A 15,395-nucleotide genomic window follows, 5' to 3' on the forward strand; every position below is an offset into this window, starting at 1 on the left:
GAGCACTTGAACAATCAGCAAGAACTTCACGCGTAAGCAGAGTTCCTTCGGCCTAGTTGAATAGTTATACATGCCTTTTAGAGTACGTAGAATAGAATGCACCCATTTTAAATGTTCATGGTCATCCAAGTAAACCCTGAAGTAAGGCATTAGGATCTACACCAGAGATATATCAGCCTGTTTTAAATTTGGTACATGCCTTTGGGGCCCATGAATAAAATGCGTTCATGGCATATGCTAATGGTCATCCTAGAAATTTATGGAGTTAGACTTCTAGGCTTACACGAATATCTAGAGGGTCTTTAAGGTCACTCCTTACGGAATCCAAGTTTCAAAGTGCTCGTGTTTTCGGGGGCACACCACTCGATACGGAAGCAACGCACAACTGTCATTTTTATTATTTCACGCATGCTGTGACGCAGCAAAGCTAAATCAACAAAAAATACAATTGTGCGCCGCCTCCGTATCGATTGGTGTGCCCCCGAAAACGCGAGCACTTTGAAACTTTGATTCTGTGAGGAGTGGCCTTAATCTAATTTTAATATGGTACATGATCTTTGCGATATTAGCCCGTTTTTTCCCTCACGTTCTCGGCGTGAAGTTGTATCGTTCCAATTTATTTACATTTTGCATTTCCAAAGCATAGACTTCATATTAGTGATATCAATGAAGTTTGTATACTACCTGGAACCAACAACAACAAGACAACAATAATTACTTGAAATGCAAACATATATCAATAGCCTTCCGTTCGTGGGTTGATCTACAGATCATTCCTATATGGAGTTCATAGACTACCTAGTACCATGGCAAAAACAAAAACTACAGCAGGCGTTCGATAACTGCAAGTCATTTAACTGCAATTCGATAGTTGCAACAGTTTTACAGTTATCGGACCGCTAAACTTCAAACCGATGTCAGACTCAATGACAGCTGCATTGCGCTGCACATTTAGATGCACTTTTCTTGTATTTGACGTTCGATTGACAACCGTTTGACGTCTAGAAAGCGTTGCAGTTATCGAACGGCATTCGATAACTGAAAAGTAAACATTTTGCGGTTATCGAACGGCTACTGTGCTAGGAATGCGTATATTCACTCAGATGAGGTTGACCCGATTTTGTCACTCCCAGATTTTGTCTACCCCTGATTTTGCCTAACCCGATTTTATCACGTTTTCGACCCAATTTGCCGCAAACAATAAAGATTTTCATGAAATAACTTTCACTGCCTGTAGCTTATTATGAATCATTTATGAATACTTGTTGATAAGTTTGTACGTCTCTTCGACAAAAAATACGGATTCCATTCACGTATTTTGCCTTGCCTTCATTACGGAGCCCACGACAATGAAAATAGCTACTTAAAATACAAACATATACCAAGAAGGAGTCTCACAACTTGCTTATTTTCAAATAACTGCCTCTATTAAGGAGGTTGATCCATCGACCTTGACTCTATTTCATAGACTACCTGGAGCTCAAGACAACAACAAGAACTACTTGGAATACAAACATATACCAAGATGGGGTCACAAAACTTGTTTATTCTTCGACAACTGCCTCCATTACGGAGATTGATTTAGAGAACTTCGGTGGGGTTTGATCCAACGAAACCAGTATACGCTAAACAGGTGTTTTCCCTACTAAGCTACGAAGGACCTCCGTCGTCCTCCGCAGCTTAGCGGGTACTGATGAAACCAAATTCACAGCACCGGGCATGTAGCCGAACTCTCACAATACATTCTCAGAACTAACTCTCTCATATATGTTTTTGTACAATGCCAACCAAGTAGGATGAGTATTTAGTGTTATCTGGCTCCTACACACTTGCTTCATCACCAACGGCGCTCGATGAAGTAGGGTTATGTGAGATTGGGCCAGTTGGTCGTCAGTTCCCAACCCGACCACATAAGCGAAGAGAGATCGCCTTTCGAGTTCAGTACATTCAAAGTTAATTGCCTATGTTCCGGGTATTGAGCCACCCGGAGTGGAAATTAATTACTATGTCTGAAACTCGATTATGCATATGCACAACATGTAATAGATTAAGTTCGGAAAAGGTATTGGAGGAAAACCGCTACCTTCCGTCCCTCCCAGTTGTTCTTCAATAACTGCATCCGTTACGGAGGTTGATCCACCAACCTTGACTCTATGGAGTTCGTAGACTACCTGGAGCCCACGACAACAACAAGAACTACATGGAATACAAACATATACCAAGAAGGGGTCACACAACTTGTTTATTATTCAATAACTGCCTCCATTACGGAGGTTGATCCACAGACCTTGAATCTATGGAGTTCGTAGACTACCTGGAGCCCACGACAACAAGAACTACTTGGAATACAAACATATACCAAGAAGAGGTCACAAAACATGTTTATTCTTCAATAACTGCCTCCATTACGAAGATTGATCCACAGACCTTGACTCTATGGAGTTCGTAGACTACCTGGAACCAATGACAACAAGAACTACTTAGAATACAAACAAACACCATGAAGGCGTGACACAACTTGTTTATTCTTCAATAACTGCCTCCGTTACCAATTTCGAACCCCATACCTTGACTCTATGGAGTTCGTAGACTACCTGGAGTCCTCGACAACAACAAGAACTACTTGGAAAACACACATATACCAAGAAGGGGTCACGCAACTTGTTTATTCTTCGATAACTGCCTCCATTATGGAGATAGATCCGAAGATCTTGACTGTATGGAGTTCGTAGACTACCTGGAACTCACGACAACAACAAGAACTACATGAAATACAAACATTTACCAAGAAGGGGTCACACAACTTGTTTTTTCTTCAATAACTGCCTCCATTACGGAGGTTGATCCACCGACCTTGAATCTATGGAGTTCGTAGACTACCTGGAGTCCTCGACAACAACAAGAACTACTTGGAATATACACATATACCAAGAAGGGGTCACGCAACTTGTTTATTCTTCGATAACTGCCTCCATTACGGAGATTGATCCAAAGACCTTGACTGTATGGAGTTCGTAGACTACCTGGAACTGACGACAACAACAAGAACTGCATGAAAAACAAACATAGCCAAGAAGGGGTCACAAAACATGTTTATTCTTCAATAACTGCCTCCGTTACTGAGGTTGATCCACAGATCTTGACTCTATGGAGTTCGTAGACTACCTGGAGCCCACGACAACAATAAGAACTACTTTGAATACAAACATATACCAAGAAGGGGTCACGCAACTGGTTTATTCTTCGTTAACTGCCTCCATTACGGAGATTGATCCGAAGACTTTGACTGTATGGAGTTCGTAGACTACCTGGAATCAATTACAGCAACAAGAACTACTTGGAATGCAAACATGTTTTAAGAAAAGGTCATTGGATGACCCGGAACATATACTGTGAAAGCATTATATGCTAAGCACCATAAAGAGCATGTACCGTTTTTGAATTTACACGATAGACCTTTGGTTACGTTAGCAGACCATAAGATCTTATTCCAGGGATTTTTTGGGTGACTTAGGCCTTACTCCAGGGGTTTTTGGAGACCCAGAATGTATACTGTGAACATCGACTATTCTAAGAAGCGCAATATGCATGATATATGTTCGAAACTGGTTGATAGTCCTTCGGTTACGTGTGTAGACTCTTAAGTCTTACTTCAATGATTTCTTGTATAACCATGTAAAATGTATATATTGCAAAAAGTATATTAGTTTCTGTTTCCAAAACTGTCAAAATTATCTAAATCGGTTGAAAATTGTTAAAGTTATGAAAATATCAATTTAGTGGAACACGGGTACCCTGTCGGCCATCCACGTGGTAAAAAAAATCTGATGCCCCTCCCCACGTCCCTCCTCACTGTATCAACGTGATTTTCTCACAGATGCTACATTTTATGGAGTTCTTAGATGTCACCGAGTTTCAGCTTTCAGCTATAAAAAATCATTGAAATATCATCACTTGAATTTGAAAAAGGAACACGGGTACCCCGTCGGCCGCATAAGGGTTAAGTGTTAAGAGGATTTGTTATTAGTAAAACTGGCTGCACTGATGTGAGTTTATTAGAGAGAAGTAGATAGGTTGGGAAGAAAGGTCATTTCTGAGCGCGAATTGAAAACCGAATTATAAGTCAATTAGAAAATAAGATTGTGCATATATAGAGAATAATAAATTTGATTTCTGCATTGAAGCTGCTTACCATGAAAGCTGCTAGAAATATTTGGTTGGTCGCACTCAAAATCACAATTCCCAACATTAAGAGTCATATTTTAGTTTTGAATCCTTTTTGAAATAAAATCATGTTTTGTAATATTTTCCACCCTATTTTACATAATCAACTTGAATAAAAAATTATTAAGAGGTTTTTAGTGAAATGTCTTTGTTCTCATAAGACTACTTGACTTCGTCACGTACAAGACGCTGAAGACTGCCTTACTTCTGGGCTCGAAAAACGAATCTGTAAAGTAGAATCAAGTGTTGGCAACATGTGGAATAGTACTCGTCTTGTGACAAGTAATCAGAAACTTTTGTATACTAAAAATTTAATTTAGCATGAAGTGATCAATTAGCTACCTATTTCAAATCATTCCAGCAACCGAACACGGGGTTAGTATGTGTTGACGACGAAGTAACTTAACCATTTTGTAATTAAGATTCAATTTTCCGAGATTAATCTACCAGAAAGCTTCGCGTTTGAAAAGTATCAGCAGTAAAGTCATGTATAATGATAATTCAATTTTATTTGTTTTGGGAAGATCAAAGAAAGAAAATATCATGCATGCATACCAGAAAAGTGACTGTGTTATATATGCCAACACGCTTCAAGCTGCAGCAGCGAAAATGTCAAGTTCCAAGGAATGGATAGAATGTTCGAAAAGTTACCATTTGCAAACTTCAAGAAGCTTCTGGAGAATGTATATCCAATTACATGGTTCAAACCATACTGAGTCCCACACGCAATTTTTAGAAATGTAGGTGATACACTTTGTCTGCTTTTTGTTTCTGAGAATAATAAGCTTTTGGCAAGTAATACAAGTAGGAAAAATGTGGTTGCATTAACATCATAGCATTTTTTTTATTACAGCTTAGCTTGGACTGTCTGCTGCACATATCGATGGTTGCTACTCCATGGTTGATCAGAGCTGGTGCAAATTGCACTTCGATTCAAATGAATGGTGGTTGGGGTTTAGGGGAGAACAGTCCAAAATGCACACCTTAAGTTTTTCCGATGTTTTCGACAATAAAAACAAGAATTTCGAATTACTTCAACGTGGAGATGCAAAACTTACAAAGCAAGCTACATTTCACAATGATCTGCTATTCAAAACAACAAGGTTTTTGAGACTTTTTAACACAATTAAAATATGCTGTTGTTGAGAACGACCAGGGTAGTTAACAAATAATCCCTCAGTTTTGGCTTTTCTGGTCAAAGAATTAGAAAACAAAAGCGAAGTGATTCTACTGGATCCGACGCTGACGTTTTGCCCGAGCCGACCCTAAAGAAGGACTACACTACGGCTCGAAACATTGGATGCAGTAGAATCATTCCACTATTTTTAATTCTATAACTAGAAAGCCAAAACAGAGGGATTATTTATAATATGCTTTAAAATGGGCCTGGGGTAAAATGCCTGAAAATGGATGTAAAATGACTCATCTGCATGTGACATAATGGTGAACGCATGGTTGTTTATTTTGTCTTAACTGATTGAACGAAAATCTTTTGGGTGAGGTAAATGAAACTTGTTCTTCTTTGTTCTAATTATTAGCGTTACATCCCCCCCTGAGATATTGCCGTCACGCGGCTATTTTGCCCCGTGGCACAATGGTCGGGTTCGTCAAATTTCACCAAACCATAAGTGCTAGAGTTTTGACGTCTTCAGAAGAAATGATCTACAAGAAAAGATCTATTTTTAGTGTAAGCTGCCATTAGGGTGGCCCTTTCGGATTTTTTTTTTGAAAATGTATTTTTTTAATCTTTTGAGTTAGGAGTTCATATTATTCTACAAAATTGTAGAGAATTTAATTTTAATGATTTTTGCCTAATAAACATTTATTTTATCTGCTATAGGTAATTTTTTATGACAAAATTACAAAATTTTGATAGGGTGGTCTCGAAAAAATAGTTTCACCTTCCACGTTCATCAATTCGAAATATTTTCACGCTTCACGGTCTTTGGATAGCGCATCTTTTGGTTACATAAGATGGTTGATAGCTTCATTTTCAAGCATATTATAAGCATTTTTTCATGAAAAAGTGGTATTTTTCTGAGCATTCTACTGCAACTCAAAAGATTAAAAATATACATTTCCAAAAGAAATCACAAAAGGGCTACCCTAATGGCAGCTTACACCAAAAATAGATCTATTCTTGTAGAACATTTCTTCTGAAGACGTCAAAACTCTAGCACTGATGGTTTCCGAGTTATAGATTTATGTCGTGAAATTTGACGAATCCGACCATTGTGCGTGGGTGTGTTTTGCACTGTTCTCCCCTACCATCCATTTAAGAAATGCACGTTTCAGCGTTGAGAGCCGATATGTTAATCAATAACGACGCTGGCCAAACTCTTACATTCCGTTGGGAAAGGTAGGGAATGATAGTGTTCAGTTATTGTTTCCACAAGAGACCGAAAATACCTCTGCATCTCCACAATTACCAACGGGAAGGAATTAGGTAATTAGGAACATAAATTGAGATTCATCACAGAAAGACAGTTTTAATTTGAATCGATTCATTTGAAATACGAATTCGAGGGGCAAATAATATTCACGTTTCTAACGGAAAGTGAAGTGTTATTTTTGTAACAGATGTTCATCCAGTCCTAAGAGACGCATTAGCTGTCTGTTGAAGTTGGCTTGATTATTTGCATTGTTTCGAGTATATGTTGGATTTAGACGGTTGTTGGGTTTGCATTTAATGTCTTATTGAAGCAACGTATTTTCTGTTAGAATATCAGGTTGTGTGCAACACCTCACTGCAGACGGAAGATGTACAGTGAAAGCGTACTGAGCTCATAACCTGTAGGATAAGTCCTGGATAACTACAGACAAGCTAGTAACGGATACTTTGCCAGCAGCAGTAGCTCCCTCTTATCTTTAACTAGTTATGGGATAATTAACGGTTCCGAATATCCGACTCAGTGTCGATTGATTAGCCACAAAGCTGTAATAGCAGTACGGGATCCGTGACTCGGCTACATGAGTCACGTGGTGCCTCAGGAGCATCGATTGGCTGCATAAATCGTGGGTAGCGTCGTACGGAATTTATCGGGAGGTTGGAACGTTGATAGGATGCAGGCTGGTCAGCAGAAGTCCAGTAGGAGCTGGCTCAGTGAGGAGCTATGCGCCTAGTCACTAAGCGTGAGCATCCAGCAGTAGCTTGAATTGCATTGATTGACGCCGACGAGGATTCCGCAATGCCTTGCTTTTTTTTAAACGTATTGCTAATTCAAACTAATGGTTTTGATTTCACGCACTTTGTCAAGAAGATCAACTATTGTTCCTTTCTTGCTCATCAATTTGAGGGCCGTATCTATGACTTCCCTATGCTTGGCCTGCTCGGCGACTGTTTCCTCGAATTGTTTTCCTTCTGAATACTCACATTGTCTTGCCGCTAGGCTTCCCACGCTGAAGCATGAGATCAGAAGTAGAAGCGAAGTACAATTTGAGTCGAAACATAGTGTTCGAATACGGCTTGACTTCCCCGTCCGGAGCATCACTAGGAGATTCCGTTGCCTGGAAGATATCTGGCAGCTTTTGACCCGCTTTGACCTTGAATAATACGCCTCGAATTCCATACTACAATGTCTTCTCCTTCTACACTCGGTTTGCATGCCGGTATATTGATCGATGATACGGACATCTGATTCATTGATGAAACGAATTTCGATAGCTCAACACCATTTTCGATCCGGCGGTTAGGCTGATGGTGTTTTGTACTTGATGGACCCAGATCATTTTCAAAATCCTCGCTGTTCACTTTCCTGTGGAATAAATAAAAACTGGCTTGCAGAGAACGGATTGTTTCTTGCGCCTTAGGGGCTGTCCATAAACCGCGTCTGGAGGGGGGGGGGTTCGAAAAAGTCTACGATAGTCTACGAAGGGGGACGGAGGGGTATACCAAAAGTCTACGTAGACTTTTTTTTATTTATTTGAAAACGATATATACAGCAGCTTTGAGCGGAATACACTAGTTTGATTTTTTTTAGGATCTTCCGTTTTTGCCTTTCTCGTACAACAAAGTTGTACCGAAAGGCTATCATTTCACTCCGAAAACGAACTTTTGATAAGAGTTCCGGAGACCTATAGTATTATATACCAATCGATTCAGCTCGACGAGCTGAACAAATGTCTGTCTGTATGTGTATGTGTATGTGTGTGCACAAAATGCTATAAAAAACATTAGCCAATTTTCACTTAGTAACTCTTAACCGATTTTCTTGCAACAAGTTGCATCCGACAGAGACTAAAACGATGTTGATCACTATTGAATTTCATAATAATTGCGAATCGCATAAAAAAGATAATATTAAAATAGCGATGAGACATAGTCACATAGAACAATAATGTGTTATGAAAAATGCCTTGCATCTATGAATATTTTTGAAGTTTATCCGTGGCTTACTCCCATTAAGAGTTACATCGTACTATAAAGATGCTCGTGTTGCACGCATTTAGGCGTAAGTATGCTCTTCGTTCAGTTTCATAGTACTATGAAATTGTCCGAAAGTCAAAATTCGAACATAGGAAATTCGAGAAACTTTTGGCAGCGCCATCTGTCGTCTACTAGTGTAAATTTTCTATCATAACACTTGTAACGTTTTGTTTTTCATTTGACGCAGGGATGCCAGACATACAGACATGTCTGTATTTATACAGACATTTGGTCTTGCATACAGACATCATACAGATTACAGATATTATACAGACTTTTGATTAAAGTTACAGACTTTTACAGACATTCAGTTTTTAAAAACTTTGGGCTGGAAATAGAATCCTGTTGGACTTTCCAATTAAACTATTTTGGGTTTTCAAACAAAATCGTTATGGGGATTTCATACGAAATTCTATAAGGTTACTAAACAGAATTTTGGAATTCCGAACGGAGCCTTTTAGGGTTCTGAACGGCATCCCGACTAGAAGGTTATATCAAAATCACATCAACATATGTTAAAATATCTAAATTGCTATCAAAAATTACGCTACTGGAAACAAAAAACTATCAAATTTTGTTACAATTTTATCATAAAAATAACACATTTTGTTAGAAATTTATAACAGAATAAGATACAAAATATATTGTTTCTGTGCAGTTGGATTTTTTACAGGTCGTTATAGGTCTCCAGATTGTGGTTAACAATCCACAATTTTTGTTTTTGTCTGAGCAAGAATGTTTTTCAAGAACATGAAACTAACAACATTACAAATTTGGCAACCTTTTCAAATTATATCTGCGTTGTGTTATCTATGGCTGGGAGACTTTGCTACATTCATTTTAATTGCCTACTGTTGGACTATTCGGTGTTCAGAATTTTTTAAATCATATTATGATAAAATCTTGTTAATACATTTGAAAGATAATGGCTACTTAGAACAAAATTGTATCAAAATAAGTTATAAATATCACAATATGTTAAAATTGTGTTAAGTTTCTGTTATGCTCTTCTAGTCAGGAATCCCTTCTGGGTTCCAAACAGAATCTTTTTAGAATTTCAAACGGAAAGATTCTTCGATTCCTTTCGGAAACCTAAAAAGATTGCATTCAGAAGTCCAAAATTAATCCATTCTAAAGCCGTTCAAAAGCACAAAAATGCCATAAGGGGGGCCGAAAGACATCAGATCGTACGGATTTTCGTTCAGAATTATGTCAACTTCCGGACGTTATCCTTCTGAGTTCACTAACGGAATCCATTCGATTTTCTGAACGAAATTCTTTTGGACTTTTGAACGGAATCACTCTGGGCTTGCCAAAGCAATACCTTTGGACTTTCAAACGGAATTCATGGGATTCTGAACAAAATCATTCTAGAATTCCGAACGGAATACTTCTGGTCTTCCGAACGGAATCTTTTGGACGAAATACTTTTGGTCTTCCGATCGGAATCATTTGGCACAGAGAAACAGACGTCTCACTCTACACATGTTCCATCGTTGATCTTTTAAACTGTGGATTCAATTTTTTGTAGGTGGTCGATCGGCCACCGATGGCGCTTCCATCGGTTTTGCTTGTGTTTGACGTTTGCTCACTACCCCCACCTGGTTGCCGCTTGTCCTTTCTCTGAGCTTACGAACGAAATTATTCGGGGTTCTGGAAGGAATTCTATTATATTTCTGGACGAAATTGTTTTGGGCTTCCTAAACAGAATTCTTTTGGATTTCCGAACGAAACCTTGTTGGGCTTCTGAACGAAATTATTTTGGACTTTACTTTCAATCGGATTCAAACTTTCGAAAGGAATACTTTTGGAATTCCGAGTGAAGCGATTTGGGCTTCTGAATGCATTTTTTTCTTTGTTTCTGTAAAAGGGATATCCTTTTGGGATTCCGAAGCCTTAAAAGACTACGTTCGGAAGCCAAAACGATTTTGTTCAAAAGCACAAAAAGAGTTCCGTTCGGAAGCCCAAAAAAACGGATTTATTCCTTCTGTGCCTCTCCTCCGAGCTGACCTCTTTTGTACTTCCCAACGGATTTTCAGTTAGAAAGTTGCGTAAATATTATAAATTTATGCTAATGCAATAACATACATATTGACAAGATAGTATTATCCCATTTAGTTCCACCACTTGATTGTAAATTTAGAGTAATTTCCAAAAATACGTATTTCGACCTCAACAACAACCCTACTTGTCTTTAGTATATCGTACTTGACTCGACTAAGTCCTATAGGGCACTGCACGGGCTACTTTGTCTCTTTCTCGCTGCAAAGAAATTAGAAAACAGCAAGGCCAGTAAACGTCAAACTTCATGAGGAACGAAAGAGAAAGAGATGTTTCCGTACAGTGCCCTATACCGACATTTTGATTATTGAAACCTCGATATTCTACGATTTTTAAATAATTTTCTAATTCCTGTACCTTCTAAACTTCATACAGACAAATACAGACATTTTGCTGAGATTGATACAGACTTCTAAAAATTGTATCTGGCATCCCTGATTTGACGGTGTAACTGTTTTGCCTTTCTTGTGCATCATCGAGGTGTAAGCGTAAAGGCTACATTTATTACCTTTTTGCACGAAAAAGGCGCCATCACCGCTAGGTGGATTAATCTGGGTTTTTTGCATGACATGACCGAAATAATCTCTTGCGTTTCTCCATAAAAATGTAATGAATTTCACTGAAGTAAAAGTCTCAACCATGGCTTACAACTATCATGAATTTCACCAGGAAGTTCCTCTGTGTTGAGCAGAAAATATCTCCAAACTATTCTATAAAAACTTTCGAAAAATTTTCAACATCCTCACTTGGATTTTACTGCAGATTCTACTAGAATTTCTTTTGATTTTCGGAACTTCTTTACAAACTATGGAAATTATGTCGTATTTCAACGGATTTTTTTTTATTTAACAAAGGAGACGTTTTAAATATCCCAGAAAAAGTCTTTAGAATGCTCAAAAGATATTGTTTGGAGCTTGTAAAAGGAATTCTCCGAAATTTCCGCGAGAAACCCTTCAGAATACTCACTGGAGATTTTCTCGATTTTTTTCTTAATTTCGGAATTTTTCGGAATTTTCGCGAGGAATTGTTTAGACATATGAGCATACTCGAAATGATCGTGGAAAATTCTTCGTATATTTCTTCGTCAATTATAATGCAAATCCAGCTTTCCATTTTCACCATAATGGCGGATGCTATAAATTTTTTGACAAGAACTGCTTCCAGACACTGAACTGAAATTCTCATCTAAGCAATCGTTGATATTCTTGTTACCAATGACATCCATTGAGTTGTTTATTTTACGATCAACAAGCAAAATTTGCGCAAGATTGATGAAATTCCATTCAAATAATTTAATATTTGCTAATTTTCTTTTTCATTTTTGATTATATTTCTGAGTATGCCGAGTATTCTATGAGTAGGGATGAAACGATACCACTGAGGTATCGATACTTTTACTTTAAAGTAGTATCGTATAAAAGTATCGATACCACTAAAAATCGATACTACTCGTATCATATGAGTACTTATATATTTGAAGCAAAATTAAAAAAAAAACGATTGTTTTGTCACTGTCAAGTAGTTATTGGTTGATAAGAAAATTATTTTGAGCTTTTTAGTGGAATGTCGTATCTGTCAAGATACAATTAAGTGGTGGAATTCAAGGGGATTGTATAAACTCGTCTTATGACAGGTGAGTTATTGGTTATTTATGTTGATTGGAACACCAAAGAATTAAGCAAATTTCATTAGTCAATTAGTCATTTCAAATCACAAATAGTCTCCGATACTTTAATTCACTAATCTCGAGAGTGTATTAAAAGTTTTTAAATTTTATTTCGCGTAACACATTTAATATGTGAACCAATTGCATCTTTTGATCAATAAATATATGTTTCGGTATTTTTAATTCATGTTCCTAAAAATCTTTTTAAAAATCGCCAGCAGGAAGATCGAGACCGTGAAGAGACGGAGCAACTGTACCGCGCTAATAACGTACGAAAGCTCTATGAGAAGCTAAACCGTTCACGTAAGTGTCACGTGCCACAGCCTGATATGTGTAAGGAAATAAACGGGAACCTTCTTACGAACGAGCGTGAGGTGATCCAAAGGTGGCGGCAGCACTACGAAGAACACCTGAATGGCGATGTGGCAGACGAAGATGGCGGTATGGTGATGGACCTGGGTGAGGCACTGGCTAGAGCGCTGCACTGGGTCATTACCAAGATTTGGGAGGAGGAAGTTTTGCCGCAGGAGTGGATGGAAGGTATCGTGTGTCCCATCTACAAAAAGGGCGATAAGCTGGATTGTAGCAACTACCGTGCAATCACATTGCTGAACGCCGCCTACAAGGTACTCTCCCAAATTTTATGCCGTCGACTAGCACCAACTGCAAGGGAGCTCGTGGGGCAGTACCAGGCGGGTTTTATGGGCGAACGCTCCACCACGGACCAGGTGTTCGCCATTCGCCAAGTACTGCAGAAATGCCGCGAATACAACGTGCCCACACATCATCTATTCATCGACTTCAAAGCCGCATATGATACAATCGATCGGGACCAGCTATGGTAGCTAATGCACGAACACGGTTTTCCGGATAAACTGACACGGTTGATCAAAGCGACGATGGATCGGGTGATGTGCGTAGTTCGAGTTTCAGGGGCATTTACGCGTCCCTTCGAAACGCGCAGAGGGATACGTCTTTCGTGTCTGCTATTCAACATCGCTTTGAAGGGAGTAATACGAAGGGCAGGGATTGACCCGAGTGATACGATTTTCACGAAGTCCTTCCAGTTATTTGGGTTCGCCGACGACATTGATATCATGGTACGTTACTTCGAGAGGATGCAGGAAGCCTATATCAGACTAAAAAGCGAAGCTAAACGGATTGGACTAGTCATCAACACGTCGAAGACGAAGTACATGATAGGAAGAGGCTCGAGAGGGGTCATTGTAAGCCACCCACCACGAGTTTCTATCGGTGTTGACGAAATCGAGGTGGTTGAAGAATTCGTGTAGTTGGGCTCACTGGTGACCGCCGATCACGATACCAGCTGAGAAATTCGGAGACGCATCATGGCAGGAAATCGTACGTACTTTGGACTTCGCAAAACGCTCTGATCGAATAGAGTTCGCCACCGTACCAAATTGGATATCTACAAAACGCTTATTAGACCGGTAGGACATGAGACGTGGACGATGCTCGAGGACCAACGCGCACTGGGAGTTTTTGAAAGGAAAGTGCTGCGTACCATCTATGGTGGACTGCAGATGACGGACGGTACGTGGAGGAGCCGAACGAACCACGAGTTACATCAGCTGTTGGGAGAACCATCCATCGTTCACAACGCGAAAATAGGAAGACTGCGGTGGGCCGGGCACGTAGCCAGAATGTATTCTTGTAATATTATGTTGTTTATCCAGGTTATCTTTTTTCTTGCGCTACGGATATCTTCCAAACTCGCTATTTTGTCTATTTTAGTGGTGCTGCGTTGAAAATAAGATGAATGAAGTCGACTGTATTTCAAAAAAATGTAAAACAATATAAAATCATAAAAGTGCTGCAATTTAATTGGTTGTTTATAACAAGCTACTACCGAAGAGTCCAATTTTGTTTTCTTATTTTATTAATCACACTTGGATGGCTCGACACAAATGTTTTCCGAGTTCTTCACATATCCTCGTCGACAAAAGCAGCCCGAGCGACAGATTGCAATGCACATGAAATGTTTGTTCATATTAGCACAAGTTCGAGGACACGCAGTGCCACATTCCAGATAGACTGCATTGGGATCCGAACAGTCTTGATCTGAAAACACAAACAATTTGTGGTCAATAATTATAATAAAAATTATTTGAATCACTTTGTAACCTTGATCAATTGCACTTGTCAGGTGAATAATTACGGCGGTAAGAAGTAAGGTAGCAGCTAAATACTTAAACATTTTGTTTGGACTGGAAACTGCCGCCTTTGATAATAATACTGCGAGCCAGTTAAGTTGTCTTTTTATATCGAATGGTGAACGTGGAGTTCCACTTGAATACACATTGTTTTAAGGCATTTAGCTAATTATCATTGCTAATTGAATACTCTTTCAACAGCTCTTAGTTCACATGAAGCCTACATTATTCTTCTTATTGGCATTACATCCCCCACTGGGACATTGTCGCCTCGCAGCTTAGCGTTCTCTTAGCATTTTCACAGTTACTAACTGCGAGGTTTTTAAGCCGAGTTACCTTTCTTTTGTATTCGTATATCATGAGGCTAACACGATGATACATTTATGCCCACGGCAGTCCAGAAAATGTTCAACCCGAAAATTTCCTAGACTGGACCGGGATTGACTTTGTAGCTGCGCATCTTACCGCACGGCTAAATAAGGCTCACGTTCGGCTTCTAAACCCAGCTTTTTATATGTGACCCGGAGTCACATAGTTTAATGTGTCTTTTACTTGTCATGAGACGAGTTAGTACTATTCTATTTGATTGTAGCTTTACAGAAAAGTATGTTGAACTCAACAGTTAGATCATCTTTCGTATCTCATAAATCTGATCAAGTATGAGATACTTCAGACGGTCTTACTGTTAAGATAGAAATACAAAATAAGTGTTGGATTTAAAAGGAATAGGTTGATGCAAATTCGGCTGAAACAAATCACGATTATAAGCCACTATTTTCCATTTCCCGGTTATGTCTCTAAAAAGTAACTCAAACAGTTTCTCCACAAAAACGAACCGGGTGGC

The 15,395-nt window shown here is 38.9% G+C and overlaps 1 protein-coding gene across 1 annotated transcript in view; it reads right to left on the minus strand.

The window, feature by feature from the left end:
• Positions 1–15,395, minus strand: part of LOC134211100 (potassium voltage-gated channel protein Shal) — a 641,586-nt gene that overhangs the window by 386,507 nt on the left and 239,684 nt on the right. The gene's annotated exons all lie outside the window — the stretch shown is intronic.

Source organism: Armigeres subalbatus, chromosome 2, assembly GCF_024139115.2.
Source record: "Armigeres subalbatus isolate Guangzhou_Male chromosome 2, GZ_Asu_2, whole genome shotgun sequence".
In the NCBI taxonomy this organism is placed as follows: domain Eukaryota; kingdom Metazoa; phylum Arthropoda; class Insecta; order Diptera; family Culicidae; genus Armigeres; species Armigeres subalbatus.